At 50.4% G+C, this 19,328-nt stretch overlaps 1 long non-coding RNA gene across 1 annotated transcript in view; it reads left to right on the top strand.

Moving 5' to 3' along the window:
• The window catches only part of LOC137326733 (uncharacterized), a 186,705-nt gene extending 172,737 nt beyond the window's left edge, over positions 1-13,968 (top strand). Inside the window, exon 3 of the long non-coding RNA XR_010964263.1 lies at positions 13,745-13,968. This is a non-coding gene — a long non-coding RNA (uncharacterized lncRNA). The remainder of the gene's footprint in view (positions 1-13,744) is intronic.
• The last annotated feature ends 5,360 nt before the right edge of the window (positions 13,969-19,328 follow it).

The following is a 19,328-nucleotide window of genomic DNA, read 5'->3' on the forward strand; positions in this document are numbered from 1 at the left end:
TCCTTGAAGCCTACGCATTTATACATATTGAACAATACATGGTGTTTACAGACTGCCCCTGCAACTGCCCGTTGCCAAGGCAATCACCGTGTTTAGACAGAGAGGTGTTACCTGCAGAACCCCCGAATACACATTCAACAAAAAAACAAACAGGGAAAAAAAACAGAGAAAAAAATAACACAGAGAGAGGCAGAAACATCCGGAAGGCAGAGAGAGCCAGCAAATGACCCATTATATTAAAAACAGATAACATTTGTTCGCTGGTGGGGTAACGTGTAGCGTGACATGAACCCAAGATCCCGGTTGAGGCCGTCCTCATGGGTGCGGAACTTGGCTATCAATTTCTGCTCGACGATTTTGCGTTGTCGTGTGTCTCGAAGGCCGCCTTGGAGTACGCTTACCCGAAGGTCGGTGGATGAATGTCCATGACTGCTGAAGTGTTCCCCGACTGGGAGGGAACCCTCCTGTTTGGCGATTGTTGCGCGGTGTCCGTTCATCCGTTGTCGCAGCGTCTGCATGGTCTCGCCAATGTACCATGCTCTGGGGCATCCTTTCCTGCAACGTATGAGGTAGACAACGTTGGCTGAGTCACAGGAGTATGAACCATGCACCTGGTGGGTGGTGTCATCTCGTGTGATGGTGGTATCTGTGTCGATGATCTGGCATGTCTTGCAGAGGTTACCGTGGCAGGGTTGTGTGGCGTCGTGGACGCTGTTCTCTTGAAAGCTAGGTAGTTTGCTGCGAACGATGGTCTGTTTGAGGTTGGGTGGCTGTTTAAAGGCGAGTAGTGGAGGTGTGGGGATGGCCATAGCGAGGTGTTTGTCCTCATTGATGACATGTTGAAGGCTGCGGAGAACATGGCGTAGTTTCTCCGCTCCGGGGAAGTACTGGACGACAAAGGGTACTCTGTTGGTTGCGTCCCGTGTTAGTCTCCTGAGTCCAACACATTCAGTAATCATTGTGTCTAGAAACCAACACATTCAATAATCACTGTGTCTCCAGAATCCAACACATTCAGTAATCATTGTGTCTAGAAACCAACACATTCAATAATCACTGTGTCTAGAATCCAACACATTATGTAATCACTGTGTCCAGAATCCAAAACATTCAGTAATCACCAGACCTAGAATCCAACAAATTCAGTAATCATTGGGTCTAGAATCCAACACTTTCTGTAATCACTGAATCTAGAATCCAACACACTCAGTAATTACAGTGTCTAGAAAACAACACATTCAGTAATCATTGGGTCTGGAATCTAACACATTCAATAATCACTGTGTCTAGAATCCAACACATTCTGTAATCACCGTGTCTAGAATCCAACACATTCTGTAATCACTGTGTCCAGAATCCAACACATTCTGTAATCACTGTGTCTAGAATCCAACACATTCTGTAATCACTGTGTCCAGAATCCAACACATTCTGTAATCACTGTGTCTAGAATCCAACACATTCTGTAATCACCGTGTCTAGAATCCAACACATTCTGTAATCACTGTGTCCAGAATCCAACACATTCTGTAATCATTGGGTCTAGAATCCAACACATTCAATAATCATTGGATCTAGAATTAAGCACATGCAGTAAGCAGACCGAGAGTGAGCACCAGCCTGAAGTCACTTGTATGCACTCTCCATGGGTGGTGCAACAGGTTTGGGGCAGGTATCATATTGTGAAGCACAAATCGAAAGCACGGACCAAGGCAAATATTTCACCTGAAGTTTTCCTTCTGAAACCCTCACACCTTTTAGCTTCATCGCACTGAATAATGCAATAATATCTGGCATGGGAGCTAATTAGAGCTCACACACTTGAAACGGTGATGAAATTTGCATATATGTTTCATCAATTTAATTTTTACTTGTGTGAGTTTCCCTCAGGCTGGGTGCCAATTAAGAGTAAATCTTTCGATGGTGAAATTTGTGCTCAGCAATCCCTTCATGTTAATGCCGGGAATATTATACTCTCCAATTCAGGCACCTAATCTGATTTTACTAATTATAAATCTCCGGAAAATTGTCAGTGTGAGTTATCAATTTCACGGTTCTAGTCTTTAAGCAAAAAGCCTGCAAGGTGTGCTGTTCAAAAGTATAATAGCTTTATTAAGAAGTTATAATAAGTAACCACGATGTTAAAATGCAAGAGTACAATTAAACATATTAGTAAGATGAATACAATCTGACAAAGTTTATCACTGTACAAAGATTTGAGGTTCACCTCTCGAAGGTCTTTGATTAGATGAGAAATCCAGCCTCGCTCTGGGAACGTTCTAATCAATGCAAAGAGGCTCCCATCGTATATATGATTTAGACACAATCAACTGTAGATGGGGCTCCCATCAATCATCCTCTCTGTCTCATGGGGCTGCCATCAGTGCTACTCCCTCATACAGATCATCTGACTTTACCACCTCCCTCATGATTAGCTGCCTCCAAGTTATCAATAACTCTTATCTTTACCCAAAGCATAATATAAAGTTAGAGACAGCTCCCCTTTCCTGACTTATAATCAGGAGATGGGGATGACATCAGATGCTCATTACTTAGAGGCCCTCTCTTTCACAAGGTCATAAAAAGCTTGTTTTTGGATTAGACAGAAAGCCTTTGTTTACAGGGAAAACTGACATTTTGCTTTTGACATAATGAAGGTCGTGGGTTCCAAGTCCCACTCCAGAGACTTGAGCCCATAATCCAGGCCGACACTCCCCAGTGCAGTACTGAGGGAGTGCTGCACTGTCAGAGGTGCCGTGCTTTGGATGAGACGTTAAACCGAGGCCCCGCCTGCCCTCTCAGGTGGACGTGAAAGATCCCACAGCACTGTTCAAGGAAGAGCAGGGGAGTTCTCCCCTGTGTCCTGGCCAATATTTATCCCTCAACCAACATCACTAAAACAGATTACTTGCTCATTATCACATTGCTGTTTGTGGGATCTTGCTGTGTGCAAATTTGCCACCGCGTTTCCTACATTACAACAGTGACTACACTTCAAAACTACTTCGTTGGTTGTAAAGCACTTTGGGACGTCCTGAGGTTGTGAAAGGCGCTATAGAAATGCAAGCCTTTCTTTCTTTCCTCTTTCTTTTCCCTAACAAGGTTAACAATATTATTTAGAAAGCTTCTATAATGTTTTTCTTACAGTCAGCAGTGTTCTTATAATTTACTTACAGGTAATTCATGCCGACCCTTTATATCCTGCACACTGTAATCCTATCAGTCTGACCTGGATTTGAACCCTGACCTCAGAGGTTGACCATATCAGCTGCATGATGGATTTCTGCTTTAAGGGTGGCGGGTAGGACGTGTATAGGAAAGCTTGCAATGCACCAACTACCTTAATGTTCTAGATCTCCAAGTCCAATGCTGCCATCGATGTCAGCAACTGCCTAATCCAGGCCCTCATGTGAATGGGTTTAGACAAAGACACGTGATTGTTAAGGTACTTGGCTCAGGCCAGTGAGGTCAGTGAGGTCAGGCCAGTGTAGGCCAGTGAGGTCAGTGAGGTCAGGCCAGTGTAGGCCAATGAGGTCAGGCCAGTGAGGTCAGGCCAGTGTAGGCCAGTGAAGGCCAGTGAGCTCAGGCCAGTGTAGGCCAGTGAGGTCAGGCCAGTGTAGGCCAGTGAGCTCAGGCCAGTGTAGGCCAGTGAGGTCAGGCCAGTGAGGTCAGGCCAATGAGGTCAGGCCAGTGTAGGCCAGTGAGGTCAGGCCAATGTAGGCCAGTGAGGTCAGGCCAGTGTAGGCCAGTGAGCTCAGGCCAGTGTAGGCCAGTGAGGTCAGGCCAGTGTAGGCCAGTGAGGCCAGGCCAGTGTAGGCCAGTGAGGTCAGGCCAGTGAGGTCAGGCCAGTGTAGGCCAGTGAGGTCAGGCCAGTGTAGGCCAGTGAGGTCCAGCCAGTGTAGGCCAGTGAGGTCAGGCCAGTGTAGGCCAGTGAGGTCAGGCCAGTGAGGTCAGGCCAGTGTTTCCCTTCAATTCACCTCAAATCTTACACATGGTCCGAATGAAACTGTTCTGTTGCATGCCTAAGAGCTCTGAACCATGAAGGAGTGCCATTTGGACAGGCCTAATGTGCACACAAGCTTCACCTGCGTTGGGATTTTGCTGCCTCTGAAGAAGGATGAGGAAGACCAAAGCACCTGTCACCTTTCTCAGTGGCCTGTGTCCAGGCTAAAGTGCTGGTTGATGCCACTTTAGTTCAGAAGCAGCTGAATGTTGTGGTGGGGAAATGGCAGTGTCGGCGTTCAGGAGGCATCGAAACCTATCTGATGATACCCTAGGTCTGCTGAGGAATTGTTCCAATCTCAAATGGTTGTATATTGTATAACTACCTCATGTTCTAGTACCTCATACCCTACTGCCTTATATTCTAGTACTTCATATTCTAATCTCTTATATTCTAGTACTTCGTATCCTGCTGACCTGTATTATCATATCATAGAATCATAGAAAGGTTACAGCATGGAAGGAGGCCATTTGGCCAGTCGAGTCCGTGCCGGCTCTTTGCAAGAGCAATCCAGCTAGTCCCACTCCCCTGCCCTTTCCCCGTAGCCCTGTAAATGTTTTCCCTTCAAGTGCTTATCCAGTTCCCTTTTGAAGGCCATGATTGAATCTGCCTCCACCACCCCCTCGGGCAGTGCATTCCAGATCACAACCACTCACTGTGTAAAAAAGTTTTTCTTCATGTCATCTTTGGTTCTTTTGCCAATCATCTTAAATCTATGTCCTCTGGTTCTTTACCCTTCTGCCTTCATGATTTTGAATGCCTCTATCAAATCTCCTCTCAACCTTCTCTGCTCTAAGGAGAACACCCCCAGCTTTGTCAGTCTATCCACATAACTGAAGTCACTCATCCCTGGAATCATTCTAGTAAATCTTTTCTGCACCCTCTCATCTTTCCTAAAGTGTGGTGCCCAGAACTGGACACAATACTCCAGTTGTGGACGAACCAGTGTTTTATAACGATTCATCATGACTCCCATACTTTTGTACTCTATGCCTCTATTTATAAAGCCCAGGATCCCGTATGCTTTTTAACCGCTTTCTCAACCTACCCTGCCACCTTCAACGATTTGTACACATATACCCCCAGATCTCTCTGTTCCTGTACCCCTTTTAGAATTGTGCCCTCTAGTTTATATATATTAGTATAGCACTTCATAGTCAACTGCCCTCTATTCTTGTACTTCGTATCTATTGCCTTATAATCTAGTACATCATAACATATTGATATATATGTTAATACTTCATATCTACTGCCATACATTCTAGTACTCCATATCCTACTGTATTATATTCTAGTACTCCATATCCTACTGACCTGTATTCTAGTACTCCATATCCTACTGACCTGTATTCTAGTACTCCATATCCTACTGTATTATATTCTAGTACTCCATATCCTACTGACCTGTATTCTAGTACTCCATATCCTACTGTATTATATTCTAGTACTCCATATCCTACTGACCTGTATTCTAGTACTCCATATCCTACTGTATTATATTCTGGTACTCCATATCCTACTGACCTGTATTCTCGTACTTTGTATCCTAGTGACCTGTATTCTTTTTTTAATTAGTTCATGGGATGTGGGCATCGCTGGCAAGGCCGGCATTTATTGCCCATCCCTAATTGCCCTTGAGAAGATGGTGGTGAGTCACCTTCTTGAACAACTGAGTGTCTTACTAGGCCATCTCAGAGGACGATTAAGAATCAACCGCATTGCTGTGGGTCTGGAGTCACATATAGGCCAGACTGGGTAAGGACGGCATTAGTGAACCAGATGGGTTTTTATGACAATCCGGTTGTTTCACGGCCACCATTACTGAGGCTAGTTTTTTTTTAAAGTCCAGATTTTATTTAATTCATTGAATTTAAATTCCCCCACTGCCATGGCAGGATTTGAACTCATGATTAGTCCAGGCCTCTGGATTATTAGCCCAGTAACATAACCACTACGCTACCGTACCTGTGGTACTTCATATTGTACTGCCTTGCCGTCCAGTGCCTATTGTTTTTTGTGCCTCTTGTCTCTGAATTAGGTACAAATAACAAGGATTTAAAAAGTTCCTAACTTTGTAAAATAATTCAGGTCATTTGTGAATCTGCCCACTTTTACCTCCTCTAGTTTGCCATTTCCCGGTCTAATCCCTGGATTTCAGAGTTTAATTGACTCATTTCACTAATTATTCTAACTGGAAATCCTCAGGAACTTCTCAAATCAATAGTTACAGGCTCAAATTAATCAATTTCTCTTTTTCTCACGGTGCTGTGGTTCCCACAGTGAGCGGGATCTCCCTCTCGTTCTGGTGGGTGAGGTTTTAAAGCAGGGGCAGGTGCAAACACAAAGTTTACCCTCAAGTTCCCATAATCTGTGCAGTTGCCAGGAAACCAGGACAGGCTCTACAAGCCCTGAGCCAAGTCCCCCACTCCTGAACACTGACTAGTCACACCTTCAGGAAAGTCTGTGAACATCGGGTGAGGGCAGGACTGGGGGCTGATGCGATGACATCGGGCGAGGGCAGGACTGGGGACTGATGCGATGCCATCGGGCGAGGGCAGGACTGGGGACTGGCTGCGATGCCATCGGGCGAGGGCAGGACTGGGGACTGATGCGATGCCATCGGGCAAGGGCAGGACTGGGGACTGGCTGCGATGCCATCGGGCGAGGGCAGGACTGGGGACTGATGCGATGCCATCGGGCGAGGGCAGGACTGGGGACTGATGCGATGCCATCGGGCGAGGGCAGGACTGGGGACTGGCTGCGATGCCATCGGGCGAGGGCAGGACTGGGGACTGGCTGCGATGCCATCGGGCGAGGGCAGGACTGGGGACTGGCTGCGATGCCATCGGGTGAGGGCAGGACTGGGGACTGGCTGCGATGCCATCGGGTGAGGGCAGGACTGGGGACTGAGGCGATGCCATTGGGTGAGGGCAGGACTGGGGACTGGCTGCGATGCCATCGGGCGAGAGCAGGACTGGGGACTGATGCGATGCAATCGGGCGAGGGCAGGACTGGGGACTGGCTGCGATGCCATCGGGCGAGGGCAGGACTGGGGACTGGCTGTGATGCCATCGGGTGAGGGCAGGACTGGGGACTGATGCGATGCCATCGGGCGAGGGCAGGACTGGGGACTGGATGCGATGCCATCGGGCGAGGGCAGGACTGGGGGCTGATGCGATGCCATCGGGTGAGGGCAGGACTGGGGACTGGCTGCGATGCCATCGGGCGAGGGCAGGACTGGGGACTGATGCGATGCCATCGGGCGAGGGTAGGACTGGGGACTGATGCGATGCCATCGGGCGAGGGCAGGACTGGGGACTGGCTGCGATGCCATCGGGTGAGGGCAGGACTGGGGACTGGCTGCGATGCCATCGGGTGAGGGCAGGACTGGGGACTGATGCGATGCCATCGGGCGAGGGCAGGACTGGGGACTGGCTGCGATGCCATCGGGTGAGGGCAGGACTGGGGACTGGCTGCGATGCCATCGGGCGAGGGCAGGACTGGGGACTGGCTGCGATGCCATCGGGCGAGGGTAGGACTGGGGACTGGATGCGATGCCATCGGGCGAGGGCAGGACTGGGGACTGGCTGCGATGCCATCGGGCGAGGGCAGGACTGGGGACTGATGCGATGCCATCGGGCGAGGGCAGGACTGGGGACTGATGCGATGCCATCGGGCGAGGGCAGGACTGGGGACTGATGCGATGCCATCGGGCGAGGGCAGGACTGGGGACTGGCTGCGATGCCATCGGGCGAGGGCAGGACTGGGGACTGGCTGCGATGCCATCAGGCGAGGGCAGGACTGGGGACTGATGCGATCCCATCGGGCGAGGGCAGGACTGGGGACTGGCTGCGATGCCATCGGGCGAGGGTAGGACTGGGGACTGGATGCGATGCCATCGGGCGAGGGCAGGACTGGGGACTGATGCGATGCCATCGGGTGAGGGCAGGACTGGGGACTGATGCGATGCCATCGGGCAAGGGCAGGACTGGGGACTGATGCGATGCCATCGGGCGAGGGCAGGACTGGGGACTGATGCGATGCCATCGGGCGAGGGCAGAACTGGGGACTGGATGCGATGCCATCGGGCGAGGGCAGGACTGGGGACTGGCTGCGATGCCATCGGGCGAGGGCAGGACTGGGGACTGGATGCGATGCCATCGGGCGAGGGTAGGACTGGGGACTGATGCGATGCCATCGGGCGAGGGCAGGACTGGGGACTGATGCGATGCCATCGGGCGAGGGCAGGACTGGGGACTGGCTGCGATGCCATCGGGCGAGGGCAGGACTGGGGACTGATGCGATGCCATCGGGCGAGGGCAGGACTGGGGACTCGATGTGATGCCATCGGGCGAGGGCAGGACTGGGGACTGATGCGATGCCATCGGGCGAGGGCAGGGCTGGGGACTGATGCGATGCCATTGGGATTGGATAGTTTTGGACATTCGCTATCTCGGTTCATACATGAGGACTGGGCGTTGGGGTGAGATACAGGAGCATGGCCAATCCTAGTAAGAGACTGAGTCATCAGGAGAGGAGGAAGAAAACAGCAGAATTTTCCCAACAAATCGGATAACTGTTCATTCACTTACTGAACACGGATCAATCCAGCGCTGACTGCAACAAGGAACTGGCCAAAGGCCCAGAGGAAAACCCACTGCAACATCCTGACTGAGTTGGAATTGAGACTCATCACACCGCGTCCCCTCTTCAACTCATTCATTCCCAGGACTTCGACACTCCTCACTCTCAAAACTGAGAACGATAGATTTTTGTTGGGTGAGGGCATTGAGGATTATAGAACCAAGGCGCGTAGATGGAGTTCAGATACAGATCAACCGTGATCTAATTGAATGGTGGAACAGACTCAAGGGGCTGAATGGCCTCCTCCTGTTCCTATGTTCCTATCTCACCCAGTCTTCCTTCCCTTTCCCTACATTACTAAACTTCAAAAGTATTTCATCGGCTGTGAAACTTTTTTGGGACGTCCTGAGGTCGTGAAACGTGCGATAGAAAAGCAAGGACTTTCTTCTTTCTTTTTTTACGATTAAAAGGCTGTTAAAAAATACAAACTTGGCATCACCTAACTACCACCTATCTCATCACCTAACTACCACCTATCTCATCATCTAACTACCACCCATCTCATCACCTAACTACCACCTATCTCATCACCTAACTACCACCTATCTCATCACCTAACTACCACCTATCTCATCACCTAACTACCACCCATCTCATCACCTAACTACCACCTATCTCATCACCTAACTACCACCTTTAACATCACCTAACTACCACCTTTAACATCACCTAACTACCACCTTTAACATCACCTAACTACCACCCCTCACATCACCTAACTACCACCTATCTCATCACCTAACTACCACCTATCTCATCACCTAACTACCACCCATCTCATCACCTAACTACCACCCATCTCATCACCTAACTACCACCCATCTCATCATCTAACTACCACCCATCTCATCACCTAACTACCACCCATCTCATCACCTAACTACCACCTATCTCATCACCTAACTACCACCTATCTCATCACCTAACTACCACCCATCTCATCACCTAACTACCACCTATCTCATCACCTAACTACCACCTTTAACATCACCTAACTACCACCTTTAACATCACCTAACTACCACCTATCTCATCACCTAACTACCACCCCTCACATCACCTAACTACCACCCATCTCATCACCTAACTACCACCTATCTCATCACCTAACTACCACCTATCTCATCACCTAACTACCACCCATCACATCACCTAACTACCACCTATCTCATCACCTAACTACCACCTTTAACATCACCTAACTACCACCCATCTCATCACCTAACTACCACCCATCACATCACCTAACTACCACCCATCACATCACCTAACTACCACCCATCACATCACCTAACTACCACCTTTAACATCACCTAACTACCACCTAACCCATCACCTTGCCGACCTTGAGCTGTGTGTCACTGTGAATCAGTTGGTATCTCTGTGACTCAGAGGGTTGTGGGTTAAAGCCCACTTTGGGGATTTGGGTGTGTGAACTCGGCTGATTACTCCGGCTCAGTACTGAGGGGGTGTCGGTGGATGAGACGTTAAACGGTTCAGGTGGGTCCCAGGGATTCCATAGTAATGTTCGAAAAGGAGCAGGAGGTTGTCCTGGGCAACACACACCCCTCAATCACTAGAAACAGATTAACTCGTCATTCATGCTTTGAAAAGACTTCATTGTCGGCAAAGTGAGAAGGTATTTTATTACCTCTCAATGTCGACCATCCAATGAGCTTTCACCAAGGCTTTGTAACAATAAGGAATGTTCTTGGGCTACTTAGTGTGCAGTTTCGGACACATTATTCACACTGTCTGGGGGTGCTCCTTGTATCTGTGTTTAGGTGGGACACCGTCAGTTATCACAATAAACAGGGAGAGAGAAATGCTCACCACCTCCCTTGGGTCTCACTGACGTCCAATCAAAGACCATAAACACACACAGGGAGAAGGACTAAAAATGATCAAAGTGCAAAGGTTTTGATTCTATGAGGGAGCTTTGTATCGTTAGTCGTGATGGGCACGTCATCCCATTCAGCACAAGAGGCCAGATGTCACAATTATATAATGGGCGAGGGGGAGGGGAGGGGAGGGGTGGAGAGGGGAGGGGTGGAGTGGGGAGAGGTGGGGAGGGGAGGGGTGGAGAGGGGAGGGGTGGGGTGGAGAGGGGAGGGGTGGAGAGGAGAGGGGAGGGGAGGGGTGGAGAGGGGAGAGGGGAAGGGTGGAGAAGGGAGGGGTGGGGTGGAGAGGGGAGGGGTGGAGAGGAGAGGGGAGGGGAGGGGTGGAGAGGGGAGAGGGGAAGGTTGGAGAGGGGAGGGGTGGGGTGGAGAGGGGAGGGGTGGAGAGGAGAGGGGAGGGGAGGGGTGGAGTGGGGAGGGAAGGGAGGGGTGGAGAGGGGAGAGGAAGGGTGGAGAGGGGATGGAGGGGTGGAGAGGGAAGGGGGGTGGAGAGGGGAGGGGAGGGGGTGGAGAGGGGAGGGGGTGGAGAGGGGAGGGAAGGGGTGGAGAGGGGTGGAGAGGGGAGGGGTGGAGAGGAGAGGGAAGGGGTGGAGAGGGGAGAGGTGGAGAGGGGAGGGGTGGAGAGGGGAGGGGTAGAGCGGAGAGGGGAGGGGAGGAGAGGGGAGAGGAGGGGTGGAGAGGGGAGGGATGGAGAGGGGAGGGATGGAGAGGGGAGGGGTGGAGAGGGGAGGGGAGGCCTAAGTGCCCCTGGGTTAGGGAGGTGGAAAATCAGCCAATGTCGTGTTGCTGATCTGTATCCAGTGTTGGAAAGTCCACATGTGCACATTAGCGGAGGACAAGACGGGCCTCAGTTGTGCTGCCCCTCCAGTTGATTAAACCTCCGACACTCATTGTCTCGGCTCAAACAAGAAGAGCAGACCCACAGGCCATGGAACACTCGCCAGCAAGAGGCAGCACCATCGGGGGAGAAAATGGGGTATTTTAATTCTAAAACAGGAGAGATGTTCCCAAGAGGGAGAATGATGTCGAGTTTATCCGTCAGAACATTTCTACAGAGCCTTTCACGACCTCAGGATGTCCCAAAGCACTTTACAGCCAATGAAGTACCTTTTGAAGTGTAATTACTGCTGTAATGTAGGAAATGCAGCAGCTAATTTGCGCACAGCAATCTCCCACAAACAGCAATGAGATAATGACCAGATAATCTGTTTTTAGTGATGTTGGTTGAGGGATAAATGAGAATGAAAACTAGAGGGGCGTAATTGCTAAACACTGCAGTGGGTGATCAGGGGGTGATGTTAGGATGGGTCGGTGTGATATAAAGGGGGTAGTACTTTAAAATAATTGGCAAAAGATCCAGGGGGGAGATGAGGAGAAGCTTTTTTACGCAGCGAGTTGTTCTGATCTGGAATGCGCTGCCTGAAAGGGCGGTGGAAGCAGATTCAATAATAACTTTCAAAAGGAAATTGAATAAATACTCGAAAATGAGAAAATTACAGGGCTGCGGGGAAAGAGCAGGGGGAGTGGGACTAATTGGATAGCTCTTTCAAAGAGCCGGCACAGGCACGATGGGCCGAACGGCCTCCTTCTGTGCCGTATGATTCTATGATACTTGACGCAGGGGCTTCCGTGCAGGTAATTAAAATGTTAATTAAAACCTAATGCGTAATTGTAGAATTTGCATTTTTAATATTCATGAGGATGGAGACCGAGTGGAGTTGCAGCATCTTCAAAGCTGGCGGGTGTGAGCTCCCTTCAAGCGTTACGCTGGTTAATCCTGTAACAAGAGCTGGATTCTGGGGCTCTGATCAAAGGATCCTCTCAGCTTCTGAATCATTTTGTGGGGCGGGGGCTGGTGGCGGGGCGGGGGGGAGAGTTTGTTCTTACTCTCTTTCATTTACGGGTCTAATGTTTAATTGAAACAATGCGAACTTAACATTGTGATAACTGAAGAACAGGATTACCAATGGGACGGCCGAGAGAATGCGGCATGGATCTGAGGGTTGAAATAATGGGGTCTTTAATGCATCCGCCTTGGAGATCTGGGTTTAAATTCAGCCCGATCAAAGGGCGTCTGTCTAATGGAGGAATTGGTTGGGGCAGTAAATAGAAACAACAACTGGCATTTATATATAGCCTTTAATGTGGTAAAACGTCCCAAGGCACTTCACAGGAGTGTAAATCAGACATCATTCGACACCGAAACACATAAGGAGATTAAGACAGGTGACCAAATGCTTGGTCAAAGAGGTAGGTTTTAAGGAGCGTCTTAAAGGAGGAGAGAGACGTAGAGAGGCGGAGAGGTTTAGGGAGGGAATTCCAGAGCTTAGGGCCGAGGCAGCTGAAGGCACGGCCGCCAATGGTGGAGCGAAGGAAATCGGGGATGCGCAAGAGGCCAGAATTGGAGGAGCGCAGAGATCTCGGAGGGCTGTAGGGCTGGAGGAGGTTACAGAGATAGGGAGGGGCGAGGCCACGGAGGGATTTGAACATTAGGATGGGAATTTTAAAATCGCGACGTCAGTGGCAATTGTGTTTGTTTCCTAGCGCGTGCTTCGAGTCTTCCTGCAAGGTTTGACGAATTCTCTTGAAGAGGAGTCAGAGTTTTTTTTTATTCGTTCATGGGGATGTGGGCGTCGCTGGCGAGGCCGGCATTTATTGCCCATCCCTAATTGCCCTTGAGAAGGTGATGGTGAGCCGCCTTCTTGAACCGCTGCAGTCCGTGTGGTGAAGGTTCTCCCACAGTGCTGTTAGGAAGGGAGTTCCAGGATTTTGACCCAGCGACGATGAAGGAACGGCGATATATTTCCAAGTGGGGATGGTGTGTGACTTGGAGGGGAACGTGCAGGCGGTGTTGTTCCCAGAGTGGTTTACACTGAATGTGGTGAGAATGTGGAGCTCGATGCCACATGGAGTGGTTGAAGCAGATTGATGCATTTAAGGGGAGGCTTGATGCAAACATGAGGGAAAGGGGAAAAGAGGGATACGGAGGTGGGGGGGGAGGCAGAGTGGGAAGAGGTAATTAGGGTGGGAGGAGGCTCGTGAGCAGGATAAACACCGGCATTGACCGGTTGGGCCGAATGGCCTGTTTCTGCGGTGTAGATTCTACGTGATTCTACGAGCGGGTCAGACACAGACTAAATTGAGATAGAGGGAGAAATGACTTCTGTTTGCCGACTGCCCTTTTGTGTTTGCCTTTCAGGTTTTCAGGACGCAGGCCAAGGGAGTGATCAACAAGCTGGAACAGGCTGGCAGGAAGGGCAGCGGAGGCCGGGCCTCATTTAAGAAACAGCGGTCAGTGGTCAGTGCCAGACCAAATGGGCCAAAGGGCCTTCGCCACCTGAACCCACCCCCCCCCCCCCCAACTTGTGGGACTCTGTCTCTGCCCGCTGCCCACTTTTAAATTGTGAATTTAAAATAAAATTGCTGGACTATAACTTGGTGTTGTAAAATTGTTTACACTTTTAAATTGGCCACTTAGAGAGAGTGAGAGAGAGAGAGAGATAAAAAAAGTGTGTGGATCTCAGGGAAGAGGGAAGGCTGATCCTCACCGCACGGTTCCTGTCAGAACAGGAGACAGACGTTGGACTGTGTCAGGATATCACAGGGAAGGTGGCAGCTTTTTATGATGAAGGACATATGGTGCCCACAGGCCAGGCGAGCAGGGGGCTCCGGGGCTAATGAAAGGCCTTCGCAGCAGAGATTATACCATCCAAAATAAAACCACATCGGGGCCCTCGAACCGACTGACGTTTTTACAGAGAAACAGTCCCCAGGATTTTCTCCCTGGGATGTTCCGCACTTGTCCTTTAAATTTTTCTTTGCTCTTGTTTTTGGAGAGGGAGCTGGTTTGGGTTCTTGTTTTCATATTTCACTCGAGTCTCTGTGCCTTTATTTATTTGCACAGGTCGCTTCGTGTTTTGTGATATTCTGAGGAAATATCCTTCTCTGCTTCGGTACAATCAGCCGCTCCCGTCCATCCCACGGTATTTAAACCCCCCTCCCTGCGTTTATATTGGGCAGGACTTGCGAGGGGCCGTTCCTCGCCGGGGATGCTCACAGTGAAAGAGAAAGAAGAGAGGCTTGTGTTTATAGAGTGTCTTTCACAACCTCAGGACAACCTAAAGTGCTTTACAGCCAATGAAGTACTTTTTGAAGTGTAGTCACTGTTGTGATGTAGGAAACGCGGCAGCCAATTCTGCGCACAGCAAGATCCCACAAACAGCAATGTGATAATGAGCAGATAATCTGTTTTAGTGATGTTGGTTGAGGGATAAATATTTGCCAGGACACCGGGGAGAACTCCCCTGCTCTTCTTCAAAATAGTGCCTCGGGATCTTTTACGTCCACCCGAGAGGGCAGACGAGGCCTTGGTCTGATGTCTCATCCGAAAGACGGCACCTCTGACAGTGCAGCACTCCCTCAGTACAGCACTGGGAGTGTGAGCCTGGATTTTGTGCTCAAGTCTCTGGAGTGGGACTTGAACCCACGACCTTCTGACTCAGAAGTGAGAGTGATACCAGTGACTACTTGGCAGACTGCAGAATGAGACTGACCATAATGATTCTAGGATGCCCACTGAGGCACAGCTGAAACACTACTCCTGACTTACATTGTTAACCCTCACTTGTAGCACCTACAGCCTTTCTGCACCCACTCGTGTCCTGCCTTCATTGGAAGCCCATGTCAATCGCACACCTTGTCAGCAAACCACAGCAGCCCAAGAACCTAATCAGGTTTTCTGGTAATAAGGGCAGGCTGTCAGGGGCTGACAGTCCGTGGCCAGAAGCTGTGAGCATCTGGACAGTTGAAGGTCTCTCTGATAATTGGGGGGGGGGAGGACTGAAACGGTCAGTCAATTAGCAATTAGTGGGCATGAAATGAATTGGTAATGAGCAGCCCGAGTACAGGGCAGATGGGGCACTGAACTATAAGGGAGCACTGACTGCAAAAAGCCGCTGTGATTCAGACCTGCTCTGCACCAGTGATCAAACACACAGAAAGAGATGGAGTTTAACCGAACTCCGTCAAGCCTGTAAACTAAGGAACGGTGCACTAGTTCATGAGGATCTGGCTCTCTGACCTATAATGAAAGAAAGAACTCGCATTTATAGAGCGCATTTCACAACCTCAGAACGTCCCAAAGTGCTTTACAGCCAATGAAATATTTTTGAAGTGTAGTCACTGTTGTAATGTAGGAATCGCGGCAGCCAATTTGTGCACAGCAAGATCCCACAAACAGCAATGTGATAATGACCAGATAATCTGTTTTAGTGATGTTGGTTGAGGGATAAATATTGGCCAGGACACCGGGGAGAACTCCCCTGCTCTTCTTCGAAATAGTGGCCGTGGGATCTTTGGCATCCACCTGAGAGGGTAGACGGGGTCTCGGTTTAACGTCTCATCCGAAAGACGGCACCTCTGACAGTGCAGCACTCCCTCAGTACTGCATTGGGAGTGTCAGCATGGATTATTTGCTCAAGTCTCTGGTGTGGGGCCATAAGACCATAAGACCACAAGAGATAGGAGTAGGAGTAGGCCATTTGGCCCCTCAAGCCTGCTCCGCCATTTAATGAGATCATGGCTGATCTGATTTTTACCTCAACTCCACTTTCCCGCCTTTTCCCCATATCCTTTGACTCCCTTGCTGATCAAAAATTTGTCTAACTCAGCCTTGAATGTATTCAATGACTCAGCCTCCTCAGCTTTTTGGGGTAAAGAATTCCAAAGATTCACAACCCTCTGGGAGAAGAAATTCCTCCTCATTTCCATCTTAAATTCCTCCATGAGGGGTAACATCCTCTCAGCATCTACCCTATCGAGTCCCCTCAGAATCTTGTATGTTTCAATAAGATCTTCTCTCATTTTTCTAAACTCCATTGAGTATAGACCCGACCTGTTCAATCTTTCCTCATAAGACAACCCTTCCATACCCAGAATCAACATAGTGAACCTTCTCTGAACTGCCTCCAATGCAAGTATGTCCTTCCTTAAATAAGGGCACCAGAACTGTATGCAGTACTCCAGGTGTGGTCTCACCAGCACCCTGTACAGTTGTAGCATGACCTCCCTGCTTTTATACTCCATCCCCCTAGAAATAAAGGCAATATTCCGTTTGCCTTCCGGATTACCTGCTGCACCTGTATGTTGACTTTTTGTGTTTCATGTACGAGGACACCCAGATCCCGCTGTACCGCAGCATTTTGTAGTATTTCTCCATTCAAATAATATTTTCCTTTTTTATTTTTCCTCCCAAAGTGGATGACTTCACATTTTCCCACATTATATTCCATCTGCCAAATTTTTGCCCATTCGCTTAACCTGTTAATATTCCTTTGCAGACACTTTGTGTCCTCATCGCAACTTGCTTTTCCACCTATCTTTGTATCATCATCAAATTTGGCCACAAGACACTCTGTTCCTTCATCCAAGTCATTGATATATATTGTAAATAGTTGAGGCCCCAGCACTGAGCCCTGTGGCACCCCACTAGTTACAGATTGCCATTTTGAAAATGACCCTTTTATCCCGACTCTTTGTTTTCTGTTCGTTAGCCAATCCTCTATCCATGCCAGTATATTACCCCCAACACCATGAGCTCTTATCTTGTGCAGTAATCTTTTATGTGGCACCTTATCGAATGCCTTTTGGAAATCCAAATATACTGCATCCATTGGTTCCCCTTTATCCACCCTGCCCGTTACTTCCTCAAAGAACTCTAATAAATTTGTCAGACATGAATCCACGACCTTCTGACTCCGAGGCGAGTGATACCAGTGTCTACTTGGCAGAATGCAGAAGAGATTGACCATGATGATTTTGGGATGTGAGGCTTTAGTTATGAGGAGAGACCGGGGTCTCTTCATTAGCACAAAGAAGCTTAAAATAGATCTGATACAGAGATGCATCACTTTAAGGGGGACTATTTCCACTGGTCGGTGAGTCAGTGACACAAGGGAATAAATTAAAGATTACCAATAGAATGGAGAGGTTAGGAGAAATGTTTTTACACAGAGGGTAGTTAGGATGGGGGGTGTCCAATCAGAAAGTGTGCGAGAGAATCCATAATGACTTTTAAAAGGGAAGTGATGAATATCTGGAAAAGAAAAATTTTAAAGGGTCTGGGGAAAGAGCAGGAGATGGGACTGAGGGGAGAGCTCTTTCAAAGAGAGGGCACAGGGGCGATGGGCCGAATGGGGAAAGAGCAGGAGACGGGACGGAGGGGAGAGCTCTTTCAAAGAGAGGGCACAGGGGCGATGGGCCGAATGGGGAAAGAGCAGGAGACGGGACGAAGGGGAGAGCTCTTTCAAAGAGAGGGCACAGGGGCGATGGGCCGAATGGGGAAAGAGCAGGAGACGGGACGGAGGGGAGAGCTCTTTCAAAGAGAGGGCACAGGGGTGATGGGCCGAATGGGGAAAGAGCAGGAGACGGGACGGAGGGGAGAGCTCTTTCAAAGAGAGGGCACAGGGGCGATGGGCCGAATGGGGAAAGAGCAGGAGACGGGACGGAGGGGAGAGCTCTTTCAAAGAGAGGGCACAGGGGCGATGGGCCGAATGGGGAAAGAGCAGGAGACGGGACGGAGGGGAGAGCTCTTTCAGAGAGAGGGCACAGGGGCGATGGGCCGAATGGGGAAAGAGCAGGAGACGGGACGGAGGGGAGAGCTCTTTCAGAGAGAGGGCACAGGGGCGATGGGCTGAATGGGGAAAGAGCAGGAGACGGGACGGAGGGGAGAGCTCTTTCAGAGAGAGGGCACAGGGGCGATGGGCCGAATGGGGAAAGAGCAGGAGACGGGACGGAGGGGAGAGCTCTTTCAGAGAGAGGGCACAGGGGCGATGGGCCGAATGGGGAAAGAGCAGGAGACGGGACGGAGGGGAGAGCTCTTTCAGAGAGAGGGCACAGGGGCGATGGGCCGAATGGGGAAAGAGCAGGAGACGGGACGGAGGGGAGAGCTCTTTCAGAGTGGGCACAGGGGCGATGGGCCGAATGGGGAAAGAGCAGGAGACGGGATGGAGGGGAGAGCTCTTTCAAAGAGAGGGCACAGGGGCGATGGGCCGAATGGGTAAAGAGCAGGAGACGGGACGGAGGGGAGAGCTCTTTCAGAGAGAGGGCACAGGGGCGATGGGCCGAATGGGGAAAGAGCAGGAGACGGGACGGAGGGGAGAGCTCTTTCAGAGAGAGGGCACAGGGGCGATGGGCCGAATGGGGAAAGAGCAGGAGACGGGACGGAGGGGAGAGCTCTTTCAGAGAGAGGGCACAGGGGCGATGGGCCGAATGGGGAAAGAGCAGGAGACGGGACGGAGGGGAGAGCTCTTTCAAAGTGGGCACAGGGGCGATGGGCCGAATGGGGAAAGAGCAGGAGACGGGACGGAGGGGAGAGCTCTTTCAGAGGGCACAGGGGTGATGGGCCGAATGGGGAAAGAGCAGGAGACGGGACGAAGGGGAGAGCTCTTTCAGAGAGAGGGCACAGGGGCGATGGGCCGAATGGGGAAAGAGCAGGAGACGGGACGGAGGGGAGAGCTCTTTCAGAGAGAGGGCACAGGGGCGATGGGCCGAATGGGGAAAGAGCAGGAGACGGGACGGAGGGGAGAGCTCTTTCAGAGAGAGGGCACAGGGGCGATGGGCCGAATGGGGAAAGAGCAGGAGACGGGACGGAGGGGAGAGCTCTTTCAGAGAGAGGGCACAGGGGCGATGGGCCGAATGGGGAAAGAGCAGGAGACGGGACAGAGGGGAGAGCTCTTTCAGAGTGGGCACAGGGGCGATGGGTCGAATGGGGAAAGAGCAGGAGA

The sequence above is a fragment of the Heptranchias perlo genome, chromosome 10 (genome assembly GCF_035084215.1).
Source record: "Heptranchias perlo isolate sHepPer1 chromosome 10, sHepPer1.hap1, whole genome shotgun sequence".
Classification (NCBI taxonomy): domain Eukaryota; kingdom Metazoa; phylum Chordata; class Chondrichthyes; order Hexanchiformes; family Hexanchidae; genus Heptranchias; species Heptranchias perlo.